This window comes from Diorhabda sublineata, chromosome X, assembly GCF_026230105.1.
Source record: "Diorhabda sublineata isolate icDioSubl1.1 chromosome X, icDioSubl1.1, whole genome shotgun sequence".
Classification (NCBI taxonomy): domain Eukaryota; kingdom Metazoa; phylum Arthropoda; class Insecta; order Coleoptera; family Chrysomelidae; genus Diorhabda; species Diorhabda sublineata.
Window position 1 is genome coordinate 35,075,111 of NC_079485.1, and position 18,594 is coordinate 35,093,704.

The window sequence follows — 18,594 nt, forward strand, 5'->3', positions numbered from 1 at the left end:
GATTGTGAAGTACGATTTCTTAGTGCTTAAAGCGTAAAACCGATCGATATTCATCGTCAGATCTGTGAAGTTTACGGACAAAACCTTATGAGTGATGGAATGGTAAGCAAATGGGTGAGAGCATTTAAAGATGGCCGCACAAATGTGCATGATGAAGAACGAAGCGTCCTTCGGTCGTTAATGAAGATTTGGTGCAGAAAGTGGACGAAAAGGTGACAGAAAACAGACGCTTTACAATTACATCATTGTGCGACTACGAAGAAACACCTGGGCGGTCAGCGTCTTCAAGACGATAACGAAGTCAAAACAGTTGTGATACAGTGGTTAACAAGTCAGGCGGCAGAATTTTATGAGGAGGGTTTTCAAAAACTGGCGTCACGTTATGACAAGTGCCTCAATATTCACGGAAATTATGTAGAAAAGTAGATTAAGGTACAGGTTTTCATGTAAAAATAAAACTATTGCGATAACTTTGCACTTCGTTTTCTAATTCCAAAACGGTACTTACTTAAAAAATATGCCTCGTATTTTACGCCAATCGGAAAACCAGTGTGCTAACTGTCGACTCTATCTCTTACATTGGAGATAATTCAATGGTTTTTTGAAGCAAATTTGAAGTTTTATTAATTTCGGAAATTGTTTAAGGGGCTTAGGTCCATATACAGGGTTTGTCCGGGAAGTAATGGGACTGATTTTCTTCCGCCGCGATTGTAGTTCAGAGCGTGCGCGCACCGACCGGTAGAGGGCGTTCCTAGCTAACAAACGAGCGGCTGGTCAGTTGTCTCCGAGCACCTGGAGAGTCAGGACAGGCATTTTCGCGCGACGTGTTTCTGTGAGTTGTGCAAGCCGAAAATGCAGCGTTCGTTAGAGCAGGGGTACGCGATTAAATTCTGTGTGAAACTCGGTAAATCTGCGATAGAGACGTTTGATATGATCAAGCAGGCTTACCCAGATGTTGCTTTAGCAAGAAGTGGTGTGTTTCGGTGGCACCAGGCTTTTTGGAGGGCCGGGAAGAGGTCGCCGATGAAGACCGTGCTGGAAGACCTTCGACTTCGACAAACACCGACAATGTGACTCGTGTGCGCAAAGTTTTGAACACAGACCGTCGACTAAGTATTCCTTTAATTGCCCAGATGTTAAATTTACCAAAATCTGTGGTTCATGACATTGTGACGGAGCATTTGAACATGCGCAAGGTGTGCGCGAAGATGGTCCCTTTCTTGTGAACACCTAACAGCTGACTAAGGCCGGCATTCCAACGCTTCCGCAGCCGCCCTACAGCCCAGATGTGGCCCCCCCGGACTTTTTTTTGTTTCCTCGCTTGAAAAGGCCGATGAAAGGCAAGCATTTCGAGACGACAGAGGGGATCCAAGCAGCATGCACCGCGGCTCTCAAGGCTATTCCGGAGAATGCCTTCCGTGACGCCTTCAATGCTTGGAAATCGTGCTGGCAGCGCTGCATCGACGCAGAAGGAGCCTACATTGGCTCAATAATTTTTTTTAAATCGACTCAGTCCTATTACTTTCCGGACAAACCATGTATGTAGGGTGTTCATCCAAGTAGATAACGAGGAGTTTTTCGTGAGATTATAGCTATACGTGCGTTTTTTTTTCATCCAGCGCTGAAGATGTTCTGTTTGTTCATGAAACGCGAATAGAAAATGAAAGTATATCTACACTAGATCCATAAAAAGCAAATGTTTGTAAAGGTTTAATGTAGGGAAATAGCCAAAAATAATTTTATGGTGTAGTTAGATGTCCAAATTTGTATAAACAAAAAGCACAAAATTCAAATAAAAAATTGAAATACTGGAAACTATAAACAAATTGGCTACTTAGTTTTTGCGTTTTACAACTGGCGTTATCTGTAGAAATGAAATTTTTGTGAAAAAAATACAAACATATTCTGAAGCTGAGAAAAAACACATAAGACTTTTTTTAATTTTTGTTTTGCTACCAAGAATAGAGTAGGGGATTCATGCTTACATTAAACACTCTACCTTCACACCACCTAATTTTTTTTCTCCTACCATATTTACAAAACATATAATAATACAATATATATGTTTAAATCTACAACATGGCATTTATGATCAATTTTCTGTTCCAGATATTGTCCAAAGCTTTTCATCGAGGGCGAATACTTCTAGTAGTATTATATCCTATACTTCTTCCAGTAAAATGTAAACTACTCAACAAACACCAACAAGGTTGAAGAGAATTTGTTGTTAGAACACCTGCTTCTGACAAACACAAAATTGACAAGTAAATTGCCAAGTCAATGTTTGCCGTATTCTCGCCTATGAGTCAGTAAATTTTCATGCCTGAACATGTGAAACATTAAAAGCAAAGCAACAGTAGTATGTTGGCGTCTGTTACGGGAAGTTGCTTGTCAGTGTGATGGTCGCGAGTGATTTAAGTAGAGGTCATGTTTTGAGTGCAATACAGTACAACTTAACAAGTGCAGTGTGATGTCGGGAAAACGAAAGCATGTTACGCTGACTTAAGATAAAAAGTATGCAATTTTAAAACGTTTAGAAAATGGTGAATAGTTTTTTACAACAAAATTATGAAATAAAAAACGTGCAAGCGTTGGGGGCTAAATCTTTCATGTGATGTATTCTCTAGAGCCTTTTGTTAAAAAAATTGATGAAACTGTTAACGAAATGAATCTGGGCCCAGATCAGATTTTCAATGCAGACGAAGTAGCCTGTTCTGGCGTCTTTTGCCAATGAAAAACTTTTGTTCGTAGAGAGGAAACTAGTCCTCGAGGTCGCAAGCTAGCAAGGGATAGAATAACTTTTATGCCGTGTTGTAATACTAATGAAACGCATAAATTAGAATTGCTGGCCATAGGAGCCAAGGACTTTCAAAAACGTACAACTGCCAGTTTTGTACACTAATCAAAGCAGGGGATGGATTTCTCAGAATGATTTCAGAAAAACTTAAAAGTAAGCCACTTAAAAATGTTTACTCAGGAAATAACATTAGAAGCCTCCATTTTTGTCTGGTGGAAAGTACGTGGAATTGGAGAGCATAAATATACCATAAAACAATTTTTAAATGCAATCACTTCTTCCGCTGAACGCTTTGGTGTTGTGAACTCAAAATTAAGGAACCAACTAGGAATAGAAAAGGCGTCCAAATAAGTACTTTTAGATAAGTTATATGAGTTCTTCAATGAAAATTAAAGATAATTTGTTTTTCTGCTGTTTTTAGCTTTTTGTCTATTTCTTAGGTTTAATAGGTACGTATAAATTATACATATAATAGTAAGACAGTTCGTTTAAAAAAGCAGAAGATTTGGCAAACATAGAAAAAATAATTATGCCAAATAACATCCAGTTATTGGTCAATTTCCGGTGAGGAAGTGTAAACGTACCTACAAGAGGTAGCTTCTGGAGACTTACAAGAAATGAAAAAATCATGTTTGTCCGTAAGTTTTTTGCCCTGCTCCGGTCGTAATGTTTGATTAAAAAAAATTGTTGGACGTCCTTAATCCCGCACGCGCCGCGCTGCCAACGGTCATGATGTTTTGTTGCCTAAGTCACTCAAGAAAGTCGTGTGACTAACTAAGAAAAACACTTTTTTGTCAAAAATCGATTTTATTAATCAATGTAATTTCCTTCAAGATCAATACAATCAATCAAACGCTTCTCTATCTTCTTAATAACGTGCTTGTATAAATATTTATCTCTTCTTTCAAAGTAGGCTTCAGTTTCAATTGCTTCTTCATTTGAACTGAATTTCTTACCAGCGAGCAGTTTTTTAAGATCAGCGAATAGCCAGTAGTCACTGGGTGCCAGATCTGGACTATATGGTGGATGAGGAAACAATTCGAAGTGTAATTCGTTCACTCGTTGCCATCGACTTGTGAATCGGTGAATTTTCTTGGTGAAACAGTGGTTTTTCGTCGACATATGAGGCCGTTTCTCCTTGATTTCTGCAATCAAACAATCCAACAACTCTATATAACATTCGCTATTGACTGTTGTGCTTTTGTACGCTTCGGACGTAGTTCACTGGGTGCAGTCCACTCAGATTATGACCACTTTGATTCTGGAGTGAAGTGATGGATCCACGTTTCATCCAATATCACATATCGACGAAAAAATTCCGACTTATTACGTGTAAACACGGCCAAACACTGCTCTGAATCATCAACACATTGTTTTCGATCAACTGTGAGTAAACGCGAAACCCATATTAAAAAGGCTTTCTCATGGTAAAATGTTCATGCATAATTGTAAGCACACTACCTTCTAATATCTTTACGGCCTCAGCTATCTCACGCAATTTCAATGTACAATTAGATATAACCAATTTGTGGACTTTTTGATATTTTCTGAAGTAACCCCCTCAATTGGATGACTAGAACGTTCACCATCGGTGTCTGTACGACCTCGTTTAAATTCCAATAAACCAATAACAAATGAATCTTTTCGATGTATTAGAGTCCGGATAACATTTTTCAAGCCATTGCTGAGCTTGTGCAGTATTTTTTCCATTAAGAAGCAATGATGAATTTACACAAGAAATTTTTTTGAATCCATTGTTTTCGAAAATAACAAAAATAGTTTCACTTAAATGGCTGTCACTTTTTTTGACTAATTGAAATGTCATGAAATTTTACACATAGTCTTTTGAAAGTTGGTGCATAAATGTTATATGAATTTGACAATGGCAGCGCCATCTGTGTGTTAATCAGACGATTTATTGAGTGATGTTATAATACACAGTGGACCTGCGATAATGGGAGGTCTCTGTAGATTGTGAAAAATACCAAAAATAACTTGTTCAACTTCCAGAGATCTTTCTGTGTTCAATACTATCTGTATGATACTTTATACTGAAACTTCAGCTCTGAAAATTTCAGCAGGATCAAATTATCAGCAAAAATAGCAACAAAAACATTTTTGTTGGCATTCTTGTAATTGATTGTAACAACATATTGTGATATTAGTCTTCTCCTTTCCATCATATTTTACTGTGTTTGTATTCATAGTTATGTTTGCACTTATAGTTGTTTCACTATAGGTCAGCTTTACGATTATCAGTTTTTTTTACTGAAAATGTCTCATTCTGGCTAATAAAACACAGAGTTAAATTATTGGGGGTTAATAAAATTAAAACTTACTGAAAAATCTTTTTCATCCAAAGTTGTATTTAAGATTTGTTTTATTCATAATTTATTTGATATTGGCTTACAAGATTACAATCAAGGAGATTGTAGGAATATATCTTGAATTAACATGTTGGAGTAAATACCAAAGGGTGATAAACATGTTGGTTATTGTATAGTATCTGTCTGTATAAGTTCCTGTCTTATTAGCTCACATCCTATGTTTATAGAAAAATTGAGTTTCAACTAAAGAGTAGTAGAAGTAAAACAGACAACATTGAAATAAGGATTTAAGATAATACATAGCAAATAAAATATATTTTAATAAAGACAAATATCACAACAGAAAAAAATCATTAATGGCAAAAGTTGAGTATGAAGACTGAAATGGACAAGATCTATTTGAAGCGGTAGAAGAAAAAAGACTGGGGAAGAGAGTTCTTAATATGAAAAATAGGAAATGGAGAGCAGGTATACTTAAGAAAAAGTATAAAGAGGCTTTGAAGAAGGATGTGAACAAAATAAATGTCAAGAACTGACAGTGGAAACTAAAAGGCAGGAAGAAATGTGATCCATAATGTAATGACCTATAGAGCTACATTATATTTTAACATAATTGTTTATAGCAAAGGATATGTTAAAATTTCATATCCATAATATCACAGGGGAGGACTTAGTGGGACTATTTATTTTGGCCATTAATGCACATATTATTTAAAACAAATATAGTAGGTATGTCAAGAAACACAAATTGTGTATAATTTTATTCAATTTTTCTACATGATTTATGTGCAAAAATCACCAAAATATATAGTTTTGGAAACGTTTTACCAAAATATGTTGTCCCATTTTGTCATTGTTATAAAATTTACTAACGAAATTTATTATACTAAAATCGGGTACAATATATGTGTATGAATATATGTTAAATTGAGTACATTTCTAACCGCAATGGAGAGCTGACAAGAAAGAATTTTTTGCTAGTTATTATATACATATATATTATTGAAAATTGTAACATACGCTTATGGTAGAATAAGTGAAATGATTAGCTCTAGATATATGAAACGATTTTCCGTTGTTCGTAATTAACACTATTTTTCAATATCATGATCATTTCAGAATATAAAAAATTATTTTGCTGATTATCTTATTTGCTGAAATAATGATATCTAAAAATAAAATTCATAACTACAATTTTCACGAAAAATGTATGACGGGACACGCCCAGTGCATATGTATAAATTAATTTAAGTAGATATTTTCATTTAAAATTACTTTTATACTTACAAAATATTTTTCTCCGAAAATCACATTCTACCATCCAATCCAATTTCATGTATAAGTTTTCTTCACACTAATATGATCATAACAGGAGACGACTCCTAGAATTCACTGTAACCCATTCTGGGCCTCTAATCCTAACTATAGCCCAAATCATATAGCGCAATACTGTATTGCGTTCACTACATGTAATTTTACTAAACAAAAACAATTATTTAATAATACTTTTTTCATGTTGTTAAATATTATCTATACAATATAGAAACTACAGAAATATCTTTGTTCCGTAAAAAACAAAACTAAATTCTAAACCAAACATAGATAAATTTATACGACGAGTTGGGCCATAGAATTAATTTAGGTTTGTTTGAAACTGCTTATCTGGACCGTTCTTGAAAGCATTTTATGATATTTTCTGCGCAATCTCCGGCTATACGCGGTTCTGGTAACAGTACTTGCCAGTATATAATTTTAGGTACTTGCTATCAAGTAAATATCGAAAAGGCCGTGCCGAAAACGGTACCTAAGTCGGTTGGAAGCCAAAACAGAATCGTTTGTATAACGATAATCATAGATGAACCACGGAAACTGCCCTGTTGAAACACTTAATCAATATTGCGCGGTTCGTCACCGCCAAAGACGGTTTTTTGTTGGGTTGGAACGAACCTTTTAAAACACTTTGATGGGTTCATAGCACAGATCATGATTTGTATTAAGACAGTTTTGACACAAGTGATGTTGAAATTAAGATGAAAATTTACTAGAGTTGAATGATTTTAACTACGTTTTGATTTATCATCCTCAATTAAAAATTTGAGTCCATGAAATCTAATCTCTTAGGCGTCAATTCTGAACATTGATAATTTTTTTTACACATTTTTTAAGCGTATACATTTATGCTGCCCTTACCACATGTTTAATATATGGCTGGTATATACAGGACCGAGAGCATGAGAGTTAGCCCCCAGATCAACCACCTCCGTGACTAGAATAACTTGACAATTCAATTTTTGACATTTGTTGTATATGTTTCGCTATGTATAAGAGAAATAGTAAATTCAACAAAAATTTCACGATTAGATGTTCATTTAGTGCGCTTTATCGTTTTCGGCTGTTATATTTATATAACCGCACTAGTTAAAGGCTTCGTAATTTCAAGAAACTCCATATTCGACCTATTATTTTGAACATAGCAACAATTCAACTTATTAAATTTTCTATAACAATAAAGCAGCAGTTTTCAGTATGAAAAATAATTTTTTCAGGTTGTGTTTTTATAATAACATAGTTTATATTATATACTAAAGGTAAACTTTTAGCTATACCTCGACAGGAAGAATAACTAAGTGCTTCAACGTCTTAAAAAGGCAAAAGTACAGGGTATGATTAAGTAATAGCATTAATTAATTGATTTATATTTAGTCGAACTCATTAGGAAGTCAGAAAAATATTTTGGGTGACTGAACTGTGCAAAATGAATGCGATTTAATACCGGAACAAAAACACTCTTTATTCAACTTTTTAAACATTTTATAAAATCTGATAAGTGTTTTGAGAATCGTTTTATAATTGTGGATGAGTCCACCACCATGATCAAAATAAAACAAGAGGTTAGAAGTAGTGTGAATCTTGTATTCGGCTGTGAAGAGATTTAGGGTTCAGAAATTGGGCAAGAAGATATTAGCATCTGTTTTTGTGATGCAAAAGAAATTTTTGGATTACCTCCACGCTGGAGAAAATGATAAACACAGAGTATTATTTTAATATTTTGTATCAACTAAATATAAAAGTTTGTGAAAAAGGGCCTACTTTACAAAAGAAAAAAAAGAGAATATCCAATCGACTTAAAACATCCATCCTATTCACTATACTATGGCTTCATCTGATTCATGGCTGTTCTAACATCTAAAAAAATGTGAGTGATAAATGATTTCCATCGTAGTAAAAGGAAATAGCAGCTGTAGAAGCCTATGTCTACCAGAGTATTACTTCAGGGATGGAATCCATGAGTTGAAACATGACTAGATTAAATACTAACAGTACAAAATTCAGTGTTAGTAAATTGAGTAATAAAATTTCTTTCAAATAATAAAATAATCTTTTTATTATCAAACATAACTTAATGAACAACAAGGTGGCTTAACCTCTAGCAAATTTGCCTAGATATTGAATATATTTTTTAACTTCCACTGCAATTCACTGAGGGAGAAACTACAAATTGTATTGTATAGTAATAGAAATAATAGTGAGCCAATAGGATTAGCAGGTTTATGGTCCCTCAAATAGGGTTTTTTTGCTGTCAAGTTCAATAACCTTCATCCATCCTGTTCATCATTAGGAGATTCTGTAACATATAGTTGAAGTTAAAACAAATGTATAAACCAAGTAAATAATGTAATTTTATTAATGTAAACCATTTTTAATCACACAACGGGTATATTCAAAATGTTTGAAGAAAAATGTAAAAAAATCTTAAAAACCACGTCCTTTATCTACCTACTCTACTCTATACTGTGCAATCCAAAAAATGCACAATCATTTGCCAATTAAAATCAAATTTATAAAATCTTTTCCAGCATTTCGCAAGAATTTGAAAGCATATTTACTGGAAAGTGTTTTATACGCTATAAACAACTTATACTTTAATACTATAATATTTAATTCGAAGCATATTACATACTGGTTTAATGTGGGTATTGATTTTTTTATACAAATTATTACATATTTTAGGATTGCTATATAGTTTTATTATTTGGTAAAAAATTTTAATGGGACTTCAGGAAGGGTTTACGAATCATTGCTGTTTTTTCTATGGGGCAGTAGATCAACACTATTTTTAGTAGTTTCAACCGGGATCTCAAAATGTTAAGTTTATACCCCTTGTAGATCCCAAAAATGACCTTCTGCCCTCCCTTCACATTAAACTTGGATTGATGAAAAACTTTGTAAAGGCTATGGATAAAGAGGGCGATGGATTCAAATACCTTAGAGAAGTCTTTCCCCAGTTAAATGATGCCAAATTAAAGGAAGGTATTTATCGGGCTACATATAGGAAAATTGCTGGACGATGACAATTTTGCAAAAAAGCTCATCAGACGGTAGCTTAGAACATGGAAGGCATTTGTAAGTGTAGTGAGGGGATTTTTGGGCAACAATATGGATCCAAACTACCAACATTTTGTTGATGAACTTCTAGACTTCTACATTCCATCCTCCTGCTTCATTTCCATCTGACATTTTTTTCCGAAAATTTGGGAGCTGTCAATGATGAGCAGAGTGAAAGGTTCCACCAAGATTTAGAACAATGGAAGTTCAGTTACAATTATTTTTCTCATATTTTCGTATTTGTATAGGCCCATTTTATCACAATATGCTAGTCATTCTTGTGTTACTACAAACAATTTTCTTTGTCGACCAGTGTTAGTACATAATCACGGTAAAAATTAAAAACATAGTAAACTAAATTAAAATGAAATATTATGATAAGTTAAATTTGAATCTTAGTTATAATAAAACAAAATAACTATCGTATTTACTTTGTATCATATGTTCAGTCTTTATTTTATACCTATAATGTCATATATCATATTGCGACCTCACTAAAATGTTTGAACTACCTTTTTTTAATTTTCATTAATGTTTTTTTATAAATATTGATCAAAGATTAAAGAACAAAATTATAATAAAAGTATATAAACTATCCAAAACTATTTTTTTCTCAAACCATGCAAGTACCCTATTCCTTTACCAACAAGTACAAGGAGATCTTCCAAATCTATGTCGCTGTTAATTTTTAATGAGATTTTGTCTATTGTTGGTATTTCATTTATGAAAAAAAGTTATGTATGATTCTCCTCACAGAAGTTTCTACTTCTTCAGTAAAAAAAATTTGTGACTAAAATTTTTTACTTCCATTACTTAAATTTTATACACTACTTTAAAAAATGTGATGCACTTGCTAAATAAATAAATATTCAAGACTTTTTTCTGAAAGAGAAAAATAGCCAGTATCTTACTCTATCTTTGTTTATATAAAACACTTCGCTATAGTTTGTCAACGATTCAAAATCATTTGACTAAAATTAACAATGTTGACAAGCCACTAATATTTCTGTTTTTTTTTTCATTAATTAATGTCTAAAGATATTTAATTGGAAACTCTCTGGTTTTGTACCCTTAGGTACATCGGCCAGAGAAATATATTGAACTTAAACACGTTTATTTATGAAAAATATTCTTTTCAAAATAGATAGGGTGGAAAAATTAACTGGGAATAACACAGTCTTTTATAGTAAACATTATGGTATATCTTAGATTGATGTTTTTATTTGTTTCAAAATATTCCTCTACATAATTGAAAACTCTCGGTTTTGATTCTTTTTTAAAATAATTTTCATAAGTAATTTTCAATAGACAGCCTAAGTCTAAGGTTACAGAGACAGGCGGAGCTTATACCAACTCCAAACAATTCCGTTGATAATGGTAAATGCCCATAAGCAATTTTTCATTTACTGTTCGTAGTTTATGTGATAAAATAAGACTTTTCAGTCGAATATATTGTTGAAGGAACGTACTATTTAAGAGGTTTTTATTAGTTTTTCACCAGGTGAGTTAATTTAATATATTAATTCTGCTTTAAAACTTGTTGAGGTTATGTCTTTTTTTTTGCAGTACCTTTTTGTTTGTTTTTTGCAGATCCTTTTGTTGTTAAGAAAATAATGGCTTTTAAACATGTCCTAAAACTTTCCAGCATCCGTGCTTTTATAGATGACACAACAAAATTATAAAAAGGCGTGAAAACGCATTAGAGTCCAGTCATGTGAAGAAAATGGACTTTGACTCTGATTTGCAGGTAATCAGAGGGGAAGTATTTGCTATTATGAAAGACAAAAGCTACAAGGTATCTATAGGTAGGTATATATGCCATTGTTAATGTAATATGGAAGTAATCCGGTTATAATTTTATTGTAGTGTTGGAAAAGAATGGTGACATTAAAGAAGCCACCTGCATTTGTTTCAGGGGTATAAAATGCTATCACATTATGGCGTTGGCACTTTTGGGCATCACAATATATCTGTAACAGATAAAGCATGTGTATGGAAGGCACTACCTAAACCGGAGGTTGGGCCAGTGAAATCTGCAGAAGAGTTTATCCACCAAAGCCCTAGGCAGTTGTTTGGTTGAAGGTCCTGGTAGTGGCTCAGTTGAAGGTCCTGATAGTGGCTCACTTGAAGGACCTGGTAGTGGCTCACTTGAAGGACCTGGTAGTGGTTCGGTTGAAGGTCCCGGTAGTAGCTCGGTAACAAGGTTTTTCACAGTTCGCTTCCTAAAAAAAGTGGTTTATTAGACTAATAGACTTTCTGCAACAAAATGCATAACTTTTTTCGGGTGATTTTATATTAAACTTCTTCTGAATATTGAAATCAAATAAAGTTGGCCCATTATTTTTTTAATTTATAAAGTGACAATCGCACACTTTTGCAAATTCACTTGTTTCTCTATCTTTTCTTCTGTAAATAAATAAATTTATAACATAAATGTTTGAAAAGTGAATGTTATCATTCTTACCTGAGAGAAATCCATCTATACCTCTCGGTCTAGTTTTTTGGGAACCGAAAAAACTTGCATTGATGCTTTGAACTGTAATGTTTATAGTCTGGAACAAAGCACATACCCATTCTGAAGCAGTCCTAGATTCTAAAAACCTAGAAATTAATTTATTTATACTCGAAAACTCATGACTATTAGTAGATGACAGAGATTAATAACAAAAATAAAATAGACATAACCTCAACAGGTTTTAAAGCAGAATTAATATGTTAAATTATCTCACCTGGGGAAAAACTAATAAAAACCTCTTAAATAGTACGTTCCTTCAACAATATATACAACTGAAAAGTTTTATTTTATCACATAAACCACGAAAACAGTAAATGAAAAATTGATTATGGGCATTTACCATTATCAACGGAAGTGTTTGGAGTCGGTATAAGCTCCGCCCGTCTCAGTGACATCAAGACTTAGGCTGTCTATTATAGTTTCGAATCTTGCAAGTATAACCTGAAGCCGTCTTTTTTTAGCGGTGTGTTATATATGTTACAGGAAAAGTGGATTCTCCAGTAAGAGATGACTCTTTCTAGGTAAAGTCAACTCTTGGTGGACTTTTTAGTAAAAGTTGATTAAAAGGGAAAAGTGATAAATTTTGAACAACATTTACTAGACAGTGTTGACTAGACCGACCTAGGGAAAGTATACTCTTACTGCCTTGAGTTAGTAAAAGTTGACTTTTTGAAAGGGGAAAACCGACTTGGCCTTGGTAAAGTCGACTCTTACTGAAAGAAAAAGGAAAAGTTTATTTAATGGAAACAGTGATATTTTAATCAACAAGAAAGTCAGAGTTGACTATATCTAATGAAATTATACTCTTACTACCTTGAATTAGTGAAAGTTGACTTTCCGTAAGGAAAAACAGTCTTCCTAATAAATAAATTGAAAAAAAAAAATAAAAATAAATAAATAAAAAACAAGTAAAAAAGCAAAAACTCCTAACCTTTCTTTGGTTAGGTTAGGTTAGGTTAGGTTAGGCAGAGTCAACTCTCCCTAACAATTTACTTTTCTTGTAACATATATAAACAAGAATAATAATAAAAATACAGTTTATTTGAAAATAAAAATTGAATAACAGTTAACAGTATATTTGTTGTTGGATATTTTTTTTACTTTAGACCTCTACTAACAAAGTATTTTTTAACCAAAAATAAATTGAATATTTTTAATTTTATGTCTATTTGAAGTAAATGAAGTTTTAAAAAATTTTTTTAATATATAAAAATATTTATTGATGTTCTATTTAGAAAAATATAAATATTTGCGAATTTAGAGCTTGAAATTGGATTAAATAGATTGTTCTCTAATCATTCTCAAGTCTTGCTTAAAACTGACTTATTAAATGAATGGAACAGATATCAAAAAAGGAATATTACAATCTCCAATTTCTCTTTACAGTCAGGTGATAAGGCTATAGTGGTTCAGTGAAATTCTAATTATACTATGTAATATAATTTGTTGTCAATATTTATATAGGTTCCAGTAGTATGAAATGAGAAATTTAAAATGTTAAAAGGTTAAGATCGGAGTTTTTAGCTTTTTTCCTTTCCATCTGAACCTATTTGTAACCGCAATGTGCCTACTATGTGATATTGTAAGACTACATACTTCTCTATAGATGCCAGTTCATTAATGATTAAATTTGGAATTTGAAAGAAAAGAAGAAAAAAAAGTAAACAAGTAGCACAATGGAGTAGAAGACCATTAAAGGACATATTTGGATTATATGGCTCAGATATAGGAAAAATATATTTATTTGAATGTTGAAATTATTGTTTGTTGAATTTTTACGCTATACTATCTTGGTATCTCTCAACACAATTACTGGAGAAATAATACAAAGAATTAGAAATAATACAAAGAATTGAGGATTACAAAATTGTTAATGTTACTGAATTATTTTAAAGATTTATCATTTTTCAAGATATGAGTCATATATATATATATATATATATATATATATATATATATATATATATATTGTTATATATATATATATATATATATATATATATATATATATATATATATATATATATACATTGAAACCAGAAGGCTTTTGAAGTATAATCATTTCTTTTATCAGGTTTCTATACAATTCAGTACCAGAGGTCAAAGATTTAATGTCTTGGTGGGTAGTAAATCCTCTTTGTATCAAAATTCTGCACAACTGGAAACATTTTAACCTAATTCTAGATTGATATCTCTTTATTTGACTGGCTTCAGAAAGATCAATTTTTTGGAAAATAGCTAGAAAGTGATCAGTAGAAACTGCCATTTTTTATTTAAAATTTCATTATCACTCAAGTAGATATAGTGTTATAGTATAAGTTTATGTTCTCAAACTTAATTTACCTTCATAAAAATAATTATCTTCAGCTAAATGCAATGAACAAACTAGAATGTATTTTGTGAAAAGTATCCCAATCTTCAATTTTGAAATATAGGGTTTTGTTTTATCGACGAGTTTTCTGTTGAACTTTGTTTACAAACTCTTTCATTTTACTTTGGATGAAAAAATTTAAAAACCAATCAGTACTTGATACTTTCTTCCCATACCATGAATAATAGGCAATGTAAGGACACTACTTGAATTAATAAAATCAAAGATTTTTCAATCTTCTAATGGAATAAATCAAATTGGAAAGAGACTGAAGAAGAACTATGAGCTGAAAAGCGAAGAACTGGCAATAATATTAACGATATCACTAATTTCAATTCTAAAAATGTATAAAACCTTGTAAAGTATATGAAAGTAAACAAATTCACTTATAATTTCAACATTTATGATGGAAAAGTACTAGCTATAACTTGTTCAAATTTCTATGGTTAGTAAGCATTTTTTTGTTAAAAGTTGCTAAAAATACTTACAATTAGTGAAATGTTGTGAGTAAAATTTTTTTGGGAGGGACATATATATTGTCCAGTGAAATATGTACTTTTAAGTAATTCTTATTATAATTTTTCATGGCATACCCCATTACAGAAATACATATATTCACTTCTAGTCTAAGACCTATCTTCTATCTAGGTTATAATCACAGATATGAGAAATTATTTCTTCAGGTAATAAATTGCATAAATGGTTGAATGTAGAGTAGATGTAAAAACTCCAAAACTTTATTTCATGGGCAACAGTTTCTTCTTCCGCAGAAAGAAGAATTTAACATCTGAAATTTATTAAAACAGAAATGTTAATCAAATACAAACGAATTTATGAGCGTACATCACTAATTTGTTTACTGCATTATTATAATGTAAATATACCTGAGTTATCAACTAATGTAGCTTTAGAGGAATGTCTACAGAATGTAAAAACGAAACTGAACTGTAATCAGAAGAAAAACAAAATTGATATATACTTACTAATCTCATCGAAAACTCAACCAAAAAAGTGAGGTTAGAGACATTGTTTCTGTTGATTTGTATTTATACTATTTGTGAAATGGTCATGCTGATACCACGGATATTGTTACTGGTTAATGAGATGTAGACGACTACAAAAGCAAAAAAGATTATATCATATTAATATTGAAGGAAAAGATTGTTAATAATTTGAAGATTTCAATATTAAAATGAAATTCAAAAGTTATATAATTTATGTAAAATGTAAGATCAATAAAATATTGAGATGCTCAATATATATAAAATAATTTTACTTCAGTATCTCCAGTTTGTGTTGAGCATTTCATAAGCCCATAGTTTATGAAACACAATCATTATGAAATATTTATTATGAAGAATAGTTAATACTAATCTATTGAAGTTGAGAAATTATATTGTGAACATATAAATAGGATCAAATAGAAACTATTACTTTCTAATAATTAACTGAAACATTCGGTATTGAGTTAAAATTCCTTGTCATGGATCTTGTAACGTACAACGTAGGATGTGATAAAGTTAAAATTATTTATAAAATGGTTGTAATGTGTGAAAAAAATAGTAAAAGAGTAAATGAACATAGGGTAAGATTAGTTTTTATGAAAAGTTTTTTCAATCACGTCCCTAATGAGATTCGTTCTACCGACGTGTTCGCAAACCAATCAGTTATCCAAGACATTCTATATTTGAAACCTCATTTAGATATATGCTTATGTATTATTTATTTTACAAAAACTCATTATGAAATTCGTAAAGTAAATTTAATTTCATTAATAGTACTATTATAGGATGACAAAAACGCAAAATAGAACATTCTCTTTCATATAAAAATTAGGTTAATTAATTCACTGGATATTATTGAGTCGTGTGTCAACATTATAAATATTCAGTGATCGCTCGAATAGTCTTCTGGGTTGAGAGTTTCGTGAACCTAATTATTTTTTGTGTTCTCTCCATTGATCCTTTGTCAAATCGCTTTGGATATAGTGCAGTCACCTCTGTTTTACCGTATATCCCGATGCTTGACTCTGATTCCTGTGTCAATAGCATTCCATCGGTAGCAGCACTCTTACTATCTTTTCGGTATTCTCTCCCCTCGTCCTACCTTTAGCAAGCCTATCTGCCTTGGAGTCCCCTTCCACTTCATAGTGTCCAGGTACCTGGAAGAGGTTTACTCTAATGTTAAGAATCCAGCTCATTACCTCTTTTGACTTTGTCATTTTTGATCCTAATGCTTTTAAAGCTGTCTGTTGCACTGTGTAGATTATTGTGTTTCTATTTGATTCACTACTTTCCCTTATCAGTCTGGTAGTTTTTTCTTTTAGTCTATACGATTTTCCTTTGTTCCTATGAAAACATGCTGGCTCCTGCTCCATATTTTGTTAACGATCCATCTGTGGAGGTTGAGATTTCTTTATCCTTTATTATGGATTTTATATCCCATTTTTCTCTGTAGGAATGTTTATTTTTATCCTATTATTTGAGGTCCGTTTGTGTGATCTGTTTGTGAGTCTGTGCTCTGAGCTAATATATCTTTTATTCTGTTTTCTCCTATCCCACCTATTTCCTGCAGGATAAGTCGATGTCCATAATTATTTTGCCTTCAAAGGCACAACATACTCAACTTTTGTGAGCAATTCTATAGGCTGCAGGCGTAATATTGCATATTTCATTGTTCATAGATTCAAACCACACAACTGTGCCATAGATTATGATAGGCCTCATGATTGCTATATACAACCAATATATTACCTTTGGTTGTAGTTCCCATTCTTTCCCAAACATCTTTTTTCAGTCTTCTATACACATTCCTTCTCCACGGAACTGTGGAGTCTATTATGATTTATAAGTATTTAGCTTCTTTTGATAGGCAAAGCTCTTGTCCATTTAATTTTGGTACCATGAACTTAGATATCTTGTATTCCCTTATAAATATGATTCGTTCAATCTTTTTAGGATTGATTCCCAGTTCGTTACTTCCCGCCAACAAGGTGATATCTTCTAATGCCTTCCTTCCTGATGTCGCTGGTTGTTTGTGGTCCGTTCCTCTTACGTCTTCTTCGTTGCCTGGTGTATTCATATTTGTCAACAACAGCTTTTCGGCATTGCTGTAATCCATTTTGTTACTGTAGGGTTCACTTCTAGATCTTTAAGCGCATCCATTATCTACTTTGTTTTCACGTTGTTAAGGGGATATTCTACAACAAGGAAGGCCTTTTAGGTAAATTATTTTACTTCCAATGATTTCTCGATCACACGCATTACTTCATATAATGCGGACTCAACTGATAGTCCAATAGTCTGTCCATCGCAATAAGAATGAAAGAAGAGAGACTTATCGTGGTCTAAAGTAGTTTGGTGTTGTGTCACTTCGTCGTAGGTATAAAAGGAGTCTTCATATCTCTCCATTTTCGTGGGACGTACCCAATTTGAGGCTTTATTTAAAGATCATTTATTATATAACGTAGAGATTTTTGAAGCATAATGTGTATCACTCCATTTGGTCTCACTGACTTGTATGGTTCAAAGGAATTTATTGCTCAAATGATCCTGTCTCTAGTTACTCTTCTCTGTACTATATCCTTTCAACCATTTGGGAATTCACAAATGTTTCTTCGTGTTCACCATCAATTATTTCTAGGCAACCCGGAAAATGAGCTTCAGATTGTAATTTTTGCGTTCATTTACATTAGTTATTGACTCCATGACCTCATTTAGCCCTGTTTATTTCGTAGAGTATTCTTTTATGGTCCAAGAAAGTATTTTCAGTAAATACTTTTCAGCTTTCTCGATTTCCGAAATTGTGGCCAATGTAAGATCTATGACCCTTTCGCTAACCTTATTTACGAAGGTGGGTGTATCTCCCTATCGCAAATGTTTAGGTTTGTAGTTAGAATAAAATCTATAATTGACTCACCTCTCTCATCGATATCTCCGTTTGCCTACTGAACGATGGTCATTTGCATCTTAGTACCAACAGATTTATCCGTGACCTGGCTACTTCTTCCAGGCCCCGGATAGCTTTTGGTGGTATTTGTTTCCTCAGATTAGTAGCTAGAAACAATAAATAATTGGTTTATTCTTTTCTGCTCCCAGCCTACCACTGTCAGATCATTAGACCTATACTGTGAAAGTAGAATAAGATTGAGATTTTTTCTTAGCTACTCTACAAGTTTTTTTTCTTCTTGAGAATGATA

At 32.4% G+C, this 18,594-nt stretch overlaps 1 protein-coding gene and 2 long non-coding RNA genes across 6 annotated transcripts in view; 1 reads left to right on the plus strand and 2 right to left on the minus strand.

Annotated features, from left to right (window-relative positions):
- LOC130451481 (chromodomain-helicase-DNA-binding protein 1) overlaps positions 1 to 6,797 on the minus strand; it is a 29,039-nt gene extending 22,242 nt beyond the window's left edge. The window contains exon 1 of the mRNA XM_056790517.1: positions 6,412 to 6,797. The gene's annotated coding sequence lies outside the window, so the exon portion shown is untranslated. The remainder of the gene's footprint in view (positions 1 to 6,411) is intronic.
- A 317-nt stretch (positions 6,798 to 7,114) lies between these two features.
- Positions 7,115 to 10,112, plus strand: LOC130451492 (uncharacterized). Its single transcript, XR_008910738.1, has 2 exons — positions 7,115 to 7,670; positions 7,725 to 10,112. It is a non-coding gene; the product is annotated as an uncharacterized LOC130451492 (long non-coding RNA).
- On the minus strand, positions 8,610 to 18,594 carry LOC130450799 (uncharacterized). Of its 4 annotated transcripts, XR_008910625.1 has the most exons (7): positions 18,315 to 18,594; positions 15,380 to 15,510; positions 14,885 to 15,183; positions 12,240 to 12,738; positions 11,975 to 12,111; positions 11,517 to 11,916; positions 8,611 to 8,749 (listed from the first exon to the last, which is right to left on the minus strand). It is a non-coding gene; the product is annotated as an uncharacterized LOC130450799 (long non-coding RNA). The 4 variants fall into 4 exon arrangements; XR_008910623.1 differs by lacking the exon at positions 12,240 to 12,738 and having other exon boundaries at positions 11,517 to 11,732; XR_008910626.1 differs by lacking the exons at positions 12,240 to 12,738; positions 18,315 to 18,594 and having other exon boundaries at positions 15,281 to 15,397.